We start from the raw sequence: 14300 nt of genomic DNA on the forward strand, positions 1-14300 counted from the left end.
TAAAACAACCAATTAAACAATTTGACACCTAAGCATATAGAATCAAATTTAAATTCTAATTTTATCCTTTTAAAAATAAGGGGTATTACAATTTAAAGATTGAGCCTTGATGAACGCTGAAAAGTGCGCATTTAAACCCCTTAAACTTAGATATTCTAGGACATTTATCTATCTTACTTTACCGTTTTAGATTAATTTCGTGTTATTGCCTTTTTTAGGTGCTTATCTCCAAAATAAGCTAATTTAGCCAAATAAGAGCTTAAAATAAGCTAACTCAAGCTAGAAGGAAGAAATGAGCAAAGTGGAAGCAGATTGAAGTAAAGTGTGAAAATTCAGCAGGTTCGATCGATCTCGAACACTTCGATCGATCGAAACTTCATCGATCAAGACTCTCCAAGATGGATCTAAGCTCTTCTGTCCTTATCCAAAGGTCCCACAAAGTTCGATCGATCCAACAATTCTCAGATCGATCGAAAAGATTCCATCTTATCATGTTGTACCACCCTACCTACCACTTTAATTTGTCTCATTCCCTAAAATATCTCAGATACACCTTATCCAAAAAGGTGCCACCATTGGAGGATCGATCGACCCAAAGTTTGATAGATCTCAGCTATGTTCGATCGATCACAGCACAGGTTCGATCGATCGAACCCTCTCAAATCCAAAAAAATATATATCTCCAGCTCATTAAAAGTTGTCTCATTGTGCAATCATTGGAGGAGCCCTTGTGTACGAGCCTAGACCATTGGGTGTGACATTTGAGCTACCTATATAAGGAATATGAGCCACTTTTACACATATGCTTAGATAAATAGTTTTTGATAGTCTTAGATACAATTCTTAAAGAGGAAGAAAAAGAAGAGGAGGCTAGAGACATTCTTGAGAGGTTTTCCATCTTCCTCAAGAAAAAGAACACTTCTACCATGGAGATAGCCCTTGAGGGTTGGAGGATACCATTCATGAGTGGCTAGACATTTTCTTGGGGCTAGAGTTAGCCCTAAGCATGCTTTCTTTACCTTGATTTATGTATTTTTGAGGGGATTTGTGTTGTAATATATGTTTTGACATATTTATATATATAGATCTTGTTTATTCAATGATTTGTGTGGTTTAATTATTCCAATTGATCATTTCATTCTATCCATATGTCTATGTATGCTAGAATAGATGTTCATGTGTTTATCTCTATCTCTTGTGTTATTGTTGCATGTCTATGTGTGTTGATGCTATAGATCTAGAGATTGTCAAGACATAGTGCTTAATAGAATGCTCTTGTAGTTTATTTGATGGTTCATACTCATTTCTTAATGGATTATGCCTCTCCCTTAATCTAATTAGTTTAATTTTTCATGTCATTAGCTTAGATGTAGTGTAGCTATCTTAGTTGTTAAATGGGAGGACAATCCATGCTTGTTGTTTGATATTTCATACTTATGAATGCAAGTAGTATATTTCTCTAATTATGTGATGTGTTTGGATTATGAGCTTAAAGAATGATTAATGACTTAGTTTGATGTATTGTACAATTCATTGTGTTATTTAGACAATATATACTTAATTGGTCATCCATGCTTGTTAAAACAATCACACACACTTACTATTGTTGCAACATATGTTTTCCCCCTCATTAATTGTGAATTGAGTGTATAGAAAGGTGATGCTTAGTAGTGATCTCTAAATCCCAAGACCTCTCTCTCTTGTTTTCTCCATCCTTTAATTACTCGTTTTGTATTAATCTTGTTTAATCTTAATTATAGTTTAATCAACCAAACAACCTATCTTTGATCACTCAACCTACTAACCCTATGCATTATTCCATTACTAGTAGCCCTTCAATCCCTTGGGACGATCCCTACTCACCCTTGCTATATTTTTAGTTAATGGTAGTAGTGACATTTACAAATGTAAAACTTAGCTACATTGCACATTCACTATCTTTTGCACATCTTTAGACGTTGGTGCGACGACAACACCAAGTTTTTGGCGCCGTTGCCGGGGATTTAATTGGCAACGCCGTGTTTTGGAAACAATTAGGGATTAGTACTCTTTTGATCGTGTCTTTTCTTTATTTTATTTTTGGTTACTTATTGTGTATATTCTTATTTGGCTAGGTGAAATTGAGCAAGGAGGTTAAGCAAAGGAGACTTCAAAGCAAGGGGCTAAGCTAAGCACAAAAAGGACTAAAAATCTAAAAAATGCAAAGCATAGCAAAGCGTGGAAGTTGAAAATGAATTGAAGTTGTTTAAGGACCCTTTGTGATATCTTTCTAACTCAAGCTCTAGTTAAATCGTCGGCCCACGTGGAGGCTTATTTTTCATTTCTTAGATAAATCGTGAGCCCGCGTGGAGGCAATTTACTTTTCTTTGCATGTTGTTTAAGCATAAGAGTATGGGATCATTGTATGTGGAGATTTGTTGATTGAATTGTTGCGGGGGCGAAGTGATTGTTACTTGCTTGTTATTTGCTTTGCTAGTGTATGCATGGTCGTAGGTCATTGAATCCTACTCTTGTCCCTCCTCATTTGTATCTTGAATAGGTTGTTCGTAATCCTAGGGGAAGAGGTAGTTCTCATCACTCCATTTCACCAATGGAGGATTTGAATGACGACCATGTGGAGGACCTTGGTCACATTAACCAACAAGGCAACCTTCACCCTAATGTGCATCATGAAAATGTTCAAGTACCATTAGGCATGCCTAGACCATTCATTCACCCACAATAACAAGGCGAAGTTCCATTGGGAATGCCTCGGCCAATATTTCCTCCACAACCCCTCATAGTTCAAGTTAATCAAGGTGTTCATTTAACACCACCAATTGTGAATCCTCCTATTGCATTAAGAGACCATTATGTGCCAAATGAATACAATGCACCCATTTGCATTCAATTGCCTCCATTTAGAGTACATCACTATGAAATTAAACCATAAACTATTCAAATGCTTCCAAACTATCATGGACTTCCTAGTGAAGAACCTTATAAGCATTTGGATGAGTTTCTTAAAGTGTGTTCCACCGTGAAATATACGGACATGCCGGAAGAAATGTTAAGACTTAAACTTTTTCCTTTTACCCTTAAGACAAGGAAAAATATTGGTTTAACAATCTTAGGCCTTTTTCGATAACTTCTTGGGCGGAAATGCAACAAGAGTTCTTGAAAAAGTACTATCCGGTTTGTAAGACCAATGTCATGAGAACTTCAATTAGAGAATTTTTTCAAGAGGATGGGGAAATGTTTCATGAGGCATGGGAAAGGTTTAATGATTTGCTTAGAAAGGGCCCTCATCATGACATACCTAAGTGGCAACTAGTCCAATATTTCTTTGAAAGTTTACCAGATAATCACAAGGGTATGGTTAATGCATCCATGGGTAGTTCTTATCTTGATAAGCATGAAAATGATATGTGGCAATTGTTTGAAAGTATGAGTGAAAATTCTATGCATAGGTCCTTATCTTCTAAAAATGGTAGAAACTTAGGTGGAAGGAAGAATGTCGGCTTGTATCAAGTTGACAACTCCAATGACATAGCCGCCGAGATGAAATCCTTGTCTCAAAGGTTTGATCAATTTTTTATCAACCAAAATTCGGCAAATCAAGTATCTTCCTCCCCTACTCATATTCATCATCGTGCATCTAATGAATCTTGCATGACTTGTTCAAGTGTCTTGCATTCTACTTCCAATTGTCCCTATGGACATGTGCAAAATGAACCCCATGAGTAAGTCAATGCTACATTTGTTAATCAAGGGAATAATCCATATGGCACTCATTACAATTCAAGTTGGAGGAACCATCCAAGTTTTTTTTGGAAAAGCCAAGGGGAAGGCTCAAACCCTCCCCAAGGTGGTTTTCAAGGGAAGTATGTTCCGCCACCAATGCAAGGCCAAGGTTCCCAAGGTCATCATTTCAATTACATGGCAATCAATTTTCTAATTCTCATTTTCCTAATCAACCATCATATTCCCAAGGAAACTCTAGGAGTCCCGCATTTGAAGAGAAAATTTTGACCGCTTTTGGCACTCTAGAGGTGAACACTCAATTTTTTCATTCTCATTTTCAATCCATTGCTAAGCTAGAAACCCAAGTAGGACAATTAGCTAGTACCTTAAATGCTAGAGAGAAGGGGAAGATGCCTTTGAATGCCCAACCAAAGCAACAATGTGTTGTGGAGACTCATTCCTCATCGGAAGGGCACACAATTAAGCATGTCAATGTGGTGACAACCTTGAGAAGTGGGAAGATTATGGACAACAAAGTAGATGTGTCCAATGAAGAGAGTGAATTGGTGAAACCAAAATTTGAAACCCATCCCGTTTCTTATCATATTCCTCCTTCGTTGCATATGCATGATCATTCAAATGACAAAGTGTTAGAAAGTGATTTGAAAAGTGAGTCCAAATTTGATTTGAAGGAAGAATTGAACAAAGTTTTGAAAAAGGATTTTAAAACCCTAAACTGACTTACTTGGCCCATAAAACAAAAACCTAACTTGAAACTATGTGTGCTACCAATTAACAAAGCCACGTTAAATAATTAAACATTTAAATTCAATTAAAACAATGAATCACGTAATATAATTTAAATACACAATTAAATAGTTAAATCACTAATTAAATAAAAATAATTAAATAATTATTAAATACAATTAAACAGTTAAATCAAACCAAATAATAAAACAATTAAATAATTAAGCAAATACGCAATTAATCCAACAAGATAAAATAAAACAATAAATAAAATTTCGAGACTATCCTTTTAAAATTAGGGGTATTACATTCTTCTCCCTAACAAAAGGAATTCCATCCTTGGAATTCGCTCTTACCTTCTTCCAATATTTCAGGAAACTGGGAGTGAATGACATCCTACCGTTCCCAAGTAGACTCAACCTCATTGTGATGACTCCACTGAACACGTACCAAAGGGATTACCTTACTACGAAGGCTCTGATCCCGACGGTCCATAATACGACACGGTGGCTCCAAATAAGTTACATTCGGCTGCAACGCAATCTCCCCAACATCGATATGCTGATACCGATCCTCATCTAGTAGAAATTTCCGCAACATGGAAACATGGAACACGTTATGTACGCAATTTAAAGTCTCCGGAAGGGCCAACCGATAAGCAACAGCGACAACTAGATCCGTAATTATGAATGGACCGACAAACCGCGGTGACAATTTTCCATTCTTCCCAAAGCGCATTACTCTTTTCATAGGAGACACTTTGAGTAGAACCTGATCCCCAACCTGAAACTCCAAAGCACGTGTGCGACGATCCACATAACTCTTTTGCCTATTCTGGGTAGTGCGCATGCGATCCCTAATAAGAGAAATCTTCTCAAAAGTATCTTTGATTAACTTAGGACCCAAGAATCTGCTCGCACCAACCTCCATCCAACAAACAGGCGACCAACACAGTCGACCGTACAATGTCTCAAATGGTGCCATACCAATAGCCTTGTGAAAACAATTGTTATATGCAAACTCCACAAGTGGCAAATAAGCCTCCCAGTGGCCCTTTAAAGTCAAGAACACACGACCGAAGCATATCTTCCATGATCTGATTCACCTTCTCAGTCTGTCCATCAGTTTGAGGATGATAAGCAGTGCTAAGATGCAACTCTGTACCCAAAGCCTGCTTAAAACTCCTCCAAAATCCTGACACAAAGCTTGAATCCCTGTCCGATATAATAGATAACGGAATTCCATGTAACTTTATAATCTCTGAAATGTAATGTCTCGCCAACTGCTCCGAAGTGAAGTCAGTGTGAATAGGCAAAAAATGAGCTGATTTAGTCAATCGGTCCACAATGACCCAAATGGAATTATGATCCTTGAAGGAATTAGGCAACTGTAATACCCCTAGTTTTAAAAGGGTTATAATTGGAATTTTAATTTTAATATTTATTTTATTATTTTCATTATTTATTTTATTTGCTTTTGGTATTTATGTGGTGAGGTGTTTTTCTGAATTAAATTAAGTGTTGGGTGAATTTAACTGTTTATGAATTAAATTGATTTGTTAATTATTTTATTTTTATTTGATTTAATTTGTTTTATTTTTATTTGATTTAATTGTTAATTGTATTTGAAGTTGCCTTATTTGGTTATTTATTCTATTTAATTTAATTGTATTTTTATTTTTCTGTAATTGAATTAAATTCTTTTTAAATGGATTAAATGTTGTGTTATTTAAAGGAGTTAATTAGATTTAAATTATTAATGAATTAAATTATAATGATAATTAGGGTTTGAGTTTGGTATGTCTCACGCCGACTAGAATTAAGTTTTCCATCGTGGAGTAGGATTTGGTTTAGGGTTTCTTAGTACTTATATTTATATATTGTTATGGTCTTCAAAGGGTTGAGAACCTTATACACGTACAGTAAAATATAGAGAGAACAAAGAGGAACAGAGAGAGGTTGTGAGAAACAAACAGAGCCATTTTGGTAAGGGTTTAGCCGTGGCTTGAAGGACGGACGTAGGAGAAGGGAAGATGGAGCAATAGGAGATTTAACAGTGAATTGGATCGCCCGAAAAATTTAGAAGGACGGCAACATAGTTTTGAATCCAAAACTGTAAAGGCAAGTTCTTTCATTTCTCTCTCCCGTTGCCCGTGTTCTGTGCATCCGTAGATTGTCTCTAGGGCTTTAATTAACTATTAAATTGAATCTTAAATGCTTTGTGTTTGCTAGATCAATTATCTGTATGTGTGCGTTAATTAATTTTGTTACAGTTCATACAAGTTTGGTTTAGTTTTCAGTGTTTACTCTTCCTAAGCATATTTGATCGGTAAATGTTCTAAGGTTTTTAGTTTATGCACATTGACTTAAGTAAGGGTATGGGATGGTTCTGGACATACTTAGGACTCTTAGGAACCGTTTTAAAAACAAAGAGAAGGAGTGGAAGTGGCCGGAGTTGATGCAGATAGTCGGAAACGGAGCTGGAATGGAAAGAGGCTCACAGAGAGGGAGAGAGCCGGCTCTGGGAAACCAAGAGCCGGCTCCCACTTATAAAGAGCCGGCTCCAAGGTAGTTTAGAGCCGGCTCCAGGTTCTTTTAAAGCCTACTCAAAGTTTTCAAAGAGTAGGCTCTCTTTTATTTGATGTTTTCTACGTTTTTTAGTTTCCTTGTGTACTGTTTGGTGCCTTTAATAATTCTGAACAGTTATGGGACTTACTGGGGGTTAATATTTCTTTTAAGGCATGATTAAAACCTCAAATTAAATAATTTATACCTCTAAGTTAATGGAACGAACAGTATAACATTAAACTATTTTTTTTTTCATACTGTTAGCGGATGAAAGGAAACTGTTTGCTTAGTTTATTGTTAGCAATTTAATGGAATATAACAGGACTATAAATCTTATATTGGATGGGTGATTGAGTCAATTATTTATTAGAATTAGCCTATACATATTCTGGATTTTAATTGCTGAAGTAATAAACCCTTTCTACAAATTTCAAGGATTATGGATAGGATTGTAATTGCTGAAATTTTAAACCTTGTCTGCAATTACATGGATTTTAGTCTGGATTATTGTGTTGACGAGATATGAAACTCCTTCTGCAATTAATTAGGTTATGGATTTAATGGGATTTAAATTACTGAATTGTTATGCACTTTCTGTAATTTACATGGTCTTGGACGATAATTGCTGAATTAGTAAATCAGGTTCTAGCAATTACAAGTATGGTGTTTGGATTATAGATGATGAACTGTTTAAATTCTGTTTATTATCTATTCAGATTATATGGATTTGTTTGATGTACTGCATAAAATGTTGCATCATTTACGGATCATTTGCATGTATGTACCGGTATGGGACGGTGACATACGGAGGGACGGATTAGATCAAAACGCTAATTCCAACACAATCATACATACGGAATGAATTAACTAAAATAGTTAAATCCTACATGGATGCATGTCCTGTCAACTAAAACAGATGAACGACATAACGGATGGTTGTTTATATTTTCTGTTAGTAGAATGGATAGGGATTTAATTAAAACATTTAAATCCTAATTTTATGTCGTGTCATGGCAACGAATTGTTGAGCGGCACTACATTGATTTGGATGGGAATTTATATATATAAACTATGGTACCGCGATCTGAGCTTGAGTCTCAAAGTCGACGGTTAGGGAGCGTATATGCAGTAGGATGCGTAGCTAGCTATGCTGGTTTAGGTATACCCTGTTAGGCTTAGGTAGTCATGCCCACTCAGGTGCATTTTTGCATGTTGCCTTCTATTCAGGTTGAGACCCTCAGCATAGCCTAGTGAGAGTCCTGTAGTGTGGTTGTATATATATATATATATATATATATATATATATATATATATATATATATATATATATATCTATTTACGGACTATATTGATATGGTTGAGACATTTATGATGTATCTGCGTATCAGGTCTCTGTTTGGATTGTAGTTAGAATAGAACTTGTTCGTGGGCCTGACCCACTATTATTTTTCAGGTAACGGATGGTATCAGGTCTTAGAACTTGTTCGTGCTGAGCAGAGACGACTACTCACTCTACCGACGACGTAAGCAGTTCCTGTATGGTTTAACGTTGGATTTCTTTCCGGTGGTTCATTTCTCAGTGTTGGTTTTATTAGGGGTTCGCCAGATGGATTCCCGAGTTGTATTAGAATTGGAAAAGTTGGATGTATCAGATTAATACTTTCTTTATAAAAAATTTATTCTGAGGTTTTCAGTTTTGGTTTATCATTCTAGTTTCTTTTCAGCAATTCATTTATTCATATTTTCTTAATTATATTCTGTGTTCGTTTATTGTTAATTAGTTTGATATCCTCAGGTAATCGGGCATGGGCTTGGCAAACCTGCATCCGGAAATTCGGGGGTATCACAGCAACCCCTCCACAAAATCCATAAAAATGTTCTCCCATTTCCACTTCAGTATCGGCAGTAGCTGTAGAGCTCCTGGCGGCCTCTGATGATCAATCTTGACCATCTGACAAATACTATCTCGAGAGACAAAACTAGAAATGTCCTTTTTCATACCTGCCCACCAAAACTGCCACTTCATGTCCTGATACATCTTGTCCCCTCCTGGATGAACAGAAAACTCAGAGTGGTGAGTTCCGTCATCACATCCTTCCTCAAATCGTCAGCAAAAAGTACCACTAACTGTCCCTTGTACTTCAAACCTCCATCAACCCCAACATAGTAAAATGGGACCACTCTAGAAATTATCGCTGTAATTTTGTTAATGCACTGCTGATCCGTGAGTTGTGCCTGCAAAACCTTGTGAATGATAGAAGGTGTAACTACCATGCAAGCCATGAAAGCATCCGACAACTCATCCACCGTCTTTAAAGCATTCCACTTAGTTGTGAATAGAGCAGAAAGATTAGCAACGGGTCGGCGATTGAGTACATCCGCCACCACATTCGCTTTTCGTGGATGGTACTGTATAGAGAAGTGATAGTCTTTCACAAACTCTAACCATCTGCGTTGTCTCATATTTAGCTCCCACTGAGTAAACAAATACTGCAGGCTCTTGTGATCGCTAAATAATCTGAAGGACTCACCCAATAGATAATGCCTCCAAATACGTAAGGTAAAGACCACAGCTGCCAACTCCAAATCATGTGTTGGGTAATTAAGCTCATGAGGCTTAAGCTTCCGAGATCCATATGAAATCGCTCGCTCCTCCTGCATCAAAACACATCCAAGACTCTGCAAAGAAGCATCAGTGTAGAGAAGATACTTTATCCCGCTCTGTGGGGTAACCAAAACTGGTGCAGAGGTCAACGTAGTCTTCAGCTCATCAAAAGCTTTCTGACAATGTTCATCCCACACGAACCGTACACCCTTCTTAGTCAAATGAGTAATGGGTCCCGCTATCTTTGAGAACCCCTGGATGAACCTATGATAGTATCCTGCCAATCCGAGGAAACTCCGAATCTCAGTAGGTGAAGTAGGCTATCCCCACTCAACCACTGCTGAAACCTTGGCTGGATCCACCACTATTCCCTTTTCTGACACCACGTAACCCAGAAATTTTACCTCCCTCTACCAAAATTCACATTTCTCGAATTTGGCATATAACTGATGCTCACGAAACATCTGCAAGACTATCCGCAGATGTCTAGCAGTTTTCTGACCTTGAATAAATCAAAATGTCATCTATGAAGACAATGACAAACTGATCCAAATAAGCCCTGAAGACTCTGTTCATTAAATCCATAAAGACCGCCGGTGCATTAGTTAACCCGAACGGCATTACACGAAACTTATAAGATCTATATCTAGTGAGAAACGCTGTCCTCGGAACATCCTGCTCCCTAACCCGAAGTTGATGATATCCAGAGCGCAGATCAATCTTAGAGAAATATGTAACTCCCTTCAATTGATCAAAAAGATCATCAATCCTGGGCAAATGATACTTGTTACGAATAGTAACCTTGTTCAACTCCCTTTAATCTATACACAGGCGAAGTAAACCATCCTTCTTCTTCACAAACGAAACCGGTGTTTCCCAGGGTGAAGTACTCCTGCGAATAAAATCATGGCTAAGTAATTACTGAATCTGATCCCTCAGCTCTCGCATCTCTACTGGTGCCATCCTATACGGTGCCCTAGCAATAGGCGTAGTGCCTGGAGCTAGGTCAATCACAAAATCGATCCCTCGACTAGGTGGCATCCCTGGATTCCTATAAAAATATCCGAAAAGTCCTATACGATTGGTATACTATCAAATGTTACAGTGCTCTCCTCCTCCGTTTCCTCCTCCATATGGAACAAACATGTGCTAGTGACCCCATTAGAACGTGGCATAGCAATGACGTACCCATCCTGACCAGGTATGGTAAAAACCACAGACCTATCATAACAATTAACTTGGGCATGGTAGTAAAATAACCAATACAACCCAAGTAACACAGTATAAATATGCATGTCCAAGACCACTAGATTAGCTAGAAATCTGAGCCTGCAAATATCTAGCATCACCAACTAAACTATCCAAACCAGAACGCTGAATACTCCGGAGAGCAAAACACGAAAAGTATACAAAATACTCCAAAATCAACTCATAGTTAGAACATCACTCTAACCTGAGAATTCTTCCTTTAATATCAAACCTACCATATTGATTTACACAAGTTCTTTTATAAGCTTCTTGGTAATCATCCCGTCTCAACACAACGTACATGTATGCCAATACTTGTTTGCCTGTCTAAACCAACTACTCCACTGTAATAGTCATTTATTATCGTCACATACACATTCCATTATAGTTTAATAAAACCATATGTGCATAAATCACAAAAATGCTACCATAAAACACAATAAAGACAGCCAAAACTGCTAACTCACTTTATTGAGAACTTCTTTAAATCACAAACCTCCAAAAGAAAAATTGTACAATATTCTTTAAAACACTAATTTGTGCAAATTAAATAGCACTATTCTTTAAATACTACTTCCACTCCTACTAGTACTAAATACCACTCTAAAAAGAGCAATCATTCTTGTGATTTGGTACCCTCTTGCTGGGACGGCCCAGCATCTTCTCATCTAGGACACTGCCTCTAGGTGTGTCCAAACTCGCCACAATAATAGCAAGTACCCATAAAAGTACCAAACGATCTTCCCTGCTGGTTAGCCTCTGACTGATCCCATCCTGCCTGTGGTCCCCCATTATGTTGTCTCTAAGCGAACCCAAGGCATTGTCTGGCTGTATGGCCATAATCTCCCTAGGCAAAACAATGTCCTTTAAACACATTCTGCACCATTGGTATTACCTCTAGTGTCTGTTGAACGTGCAGCTGATTCTGAAGTGCAGTTGCTATGCCCGCTGCTACAGCTTGAACAATGGTGTAAACTAACTGAGGAGAATACTCGGTTTGCCTACCTTAATTGTAGCCCCGATCCTGAGACTCCTAAGTCAGCTGAACTTCCTCATGCTCTATCTGCAGCCAACCATCTTCCTTTTGCTCCTCCCGAAACCTAGGCAGTTGTTGCTCTTCCCCCATTTGCTGTCGCTGTAAGAGATCTTGCTTCCTACGTGCCACTTCCCTTCGCTGCCTACGACTTCGTCTGGTTCTAGCGTTAACCATTCTGTTAACACAGAAGACAAACATCAGTACGATTTTAAACGAACCGTAACGGAATTCAATGAATCCTAAACTTAAGCTTTAATCAAGAGAAACGTTATGCGAAAGTCTTAATACGAAATACCCTAGAGACACTTGAACCTGGAGTGCTCTAATACCAACTGTGATACCCCTCAGATTCGAGACACGGGTTGATCAGGCCCAAGCCCGAACCCGAGGGAATATCAAGCAATTAAAGTATTTTAAAACGAATACAGATTACAAAATGAATTAAGAAATAAATAAATAAAGCTAAAAGAATTTCTAAAATATAATCCTTTAAAATTAAATACTTAAAATCCAAAACCTCCAATATTTTAACAACTCGGGAATCCATCTAGTGGTCCTCTAATAAGAAAATCCAAACTGAAATGTAAATACTAAAAGAAATCCAGAACTAAATCATGAAGAGAAATCTTACGTCGTCGGAAGAATGAATGACTGTCACTGCTTAGCCCGAAAAATCTCTACGCCTGGAACTGACGAACACCTGAAAAATAAAAGTGGGTCAAGCCCATGAACAAGTTCTATTTTACTACAATCGAAGTAGAGACTCGATACGTTTGTACATCCTAAACAACTCAACAATAGCTATGTAGTCCGTACATATATATATCCACACTACGAGACTCTCACTGGACTATGAAGAGAGTCTCAACCTGAATAGAAGGCAACATGCAAAACGCACCTAAATGGTCATGAGTACCTAAACCTAATAGGGTATACCTCAACAAACATAACCAGCTACGCATCTTACTGCATATACACTCCCTAACCATCGACTCTGAAACTCAAGCTCATATCGCGGTACCATAAAAATATATTTAAAGTCTTATCCTATCCATCCATAAGAAATCCAGTTGCCGTTCAGCTGCACAGACTTACATATTCGTAGCAAGTAATCCAGTTAGTCATTCAACTTTGTTTCAGCTGATCTGACTTAAATATAAGTAGGATTTATTTTATAATCTATTCCCTTATTCAATATAGGTAGGATGTAGTATTTTGAAACTAATCCGTCCCTAGTATGCCACCGTCCCATACCGGTGCATACAATTCAAACATCCAGCAGTTGATAATACAGTTAATAAATGTAGACATCAACTAATCCATAACAAGCATAATAGAAATGTATAAACTAACAAGCTTATTTAATACTACTCCACAGAATCCAATATTTGACAATATAGACAGTATATGTAAATATCAAATTTAGCCACAGAATCTATATAATTGACAGAACATAAATAAATATACCTATCAATTAATTCCAGGGAAAGCATAATAAACATAGGCAAACTATCATGCTTAAATTATTAGTCCAACAATTGATGCAATAAAGGCTAAAATCTAATCATCAATTAATCATTAACATGCACAATAAAAATATAGATTTTAGCATGCTCACTTTATACCACTGATACATGATTAGAATTGTATAATCATTGCCAGAAAATTGCTAAAATAAATACAAGCAATTTAAAATTCCATAATCAAGATCAATATGCATAGTTTGTTATGAAATTCCATATCGTTTAAATTTCTAACAATGAACAGCTTATTACGCATTCTGGATTTTAACTTGTCCTTTTAAACCATTCAAATCCTACCATAGCAGTTCCTAAGTGAAGTCTGAAATAGTAGCCAGAAACTCGCTGGAACACTAAAAAAAATTAAAAATATCAAAGTAGCCACCTCCATTTAAAGATTGAGCCTCCTCCATTAAAGATTGAGCCTCCTTTATTAAAGATTGAGCCTCCTCCACTCCTGCTATTCTCCTTCATTTCCATCTCCAGTGAGTTTTAATTCCTCTGTCCTCCATTCCTAAGGTTCCTAGATGTCTGAACTAGGTCCCAATGTGTTCCATAATCAATTAAATTCTTTATTCATTAATCGACATCAATTAAAACATGAATTACGCAAGAAAATTTACAAACAAGCAATTACCAATTCATGTAAACACATACTGTTTTAATTGAACCTAACTTGCAAACCAGATTAATTTAATATTTATTTATTCCTGAAATTGTGTTAGGCATGTAAAGAACACAAGTCAAAGGGAGAGAGTTAAGAATAGAACTTGCCTACGAGATTTCGGTTCAAAAATCCCAACGTCATCTTCCTAAGTTTTCCGGCGATTCCTACTACAATCCTCTTCTATTCT

At 37.1% G+C, this 14300-nt stretch overlaps 1 pseudogene; it reads right to left on the reverse strand.

The window, feature by feature from the left end:
- Positions 1-3197: 3197 nt before the first annotated feature.
- Positions 3198-3296, reverse strand: LOC132272014 (small nucleolar RNA R71; annotated as a pseudogene).
- Between the last annotated feature and the right edge of the window lie 11004 nt (positions 3297-14300).

This window comes from Cornus florida, unplaced genomic scaffold (genome assembly GCF_030987335.1).
Source record: "Cornus florida cultivar Cherokee Brave unplaced genomic scaffold, ASM3098733v1 CherokeeBrave_3.0.0_Hap2_Chr08, whole genome shotgun sequence".
In the NCBI taxonomy this organism is placed as follows: Eukaryota; Viridiplantae; Streptophyta; class Magnoliopsida; order Cornales; family Cornaceae; genus Cornus; species Cornus florida.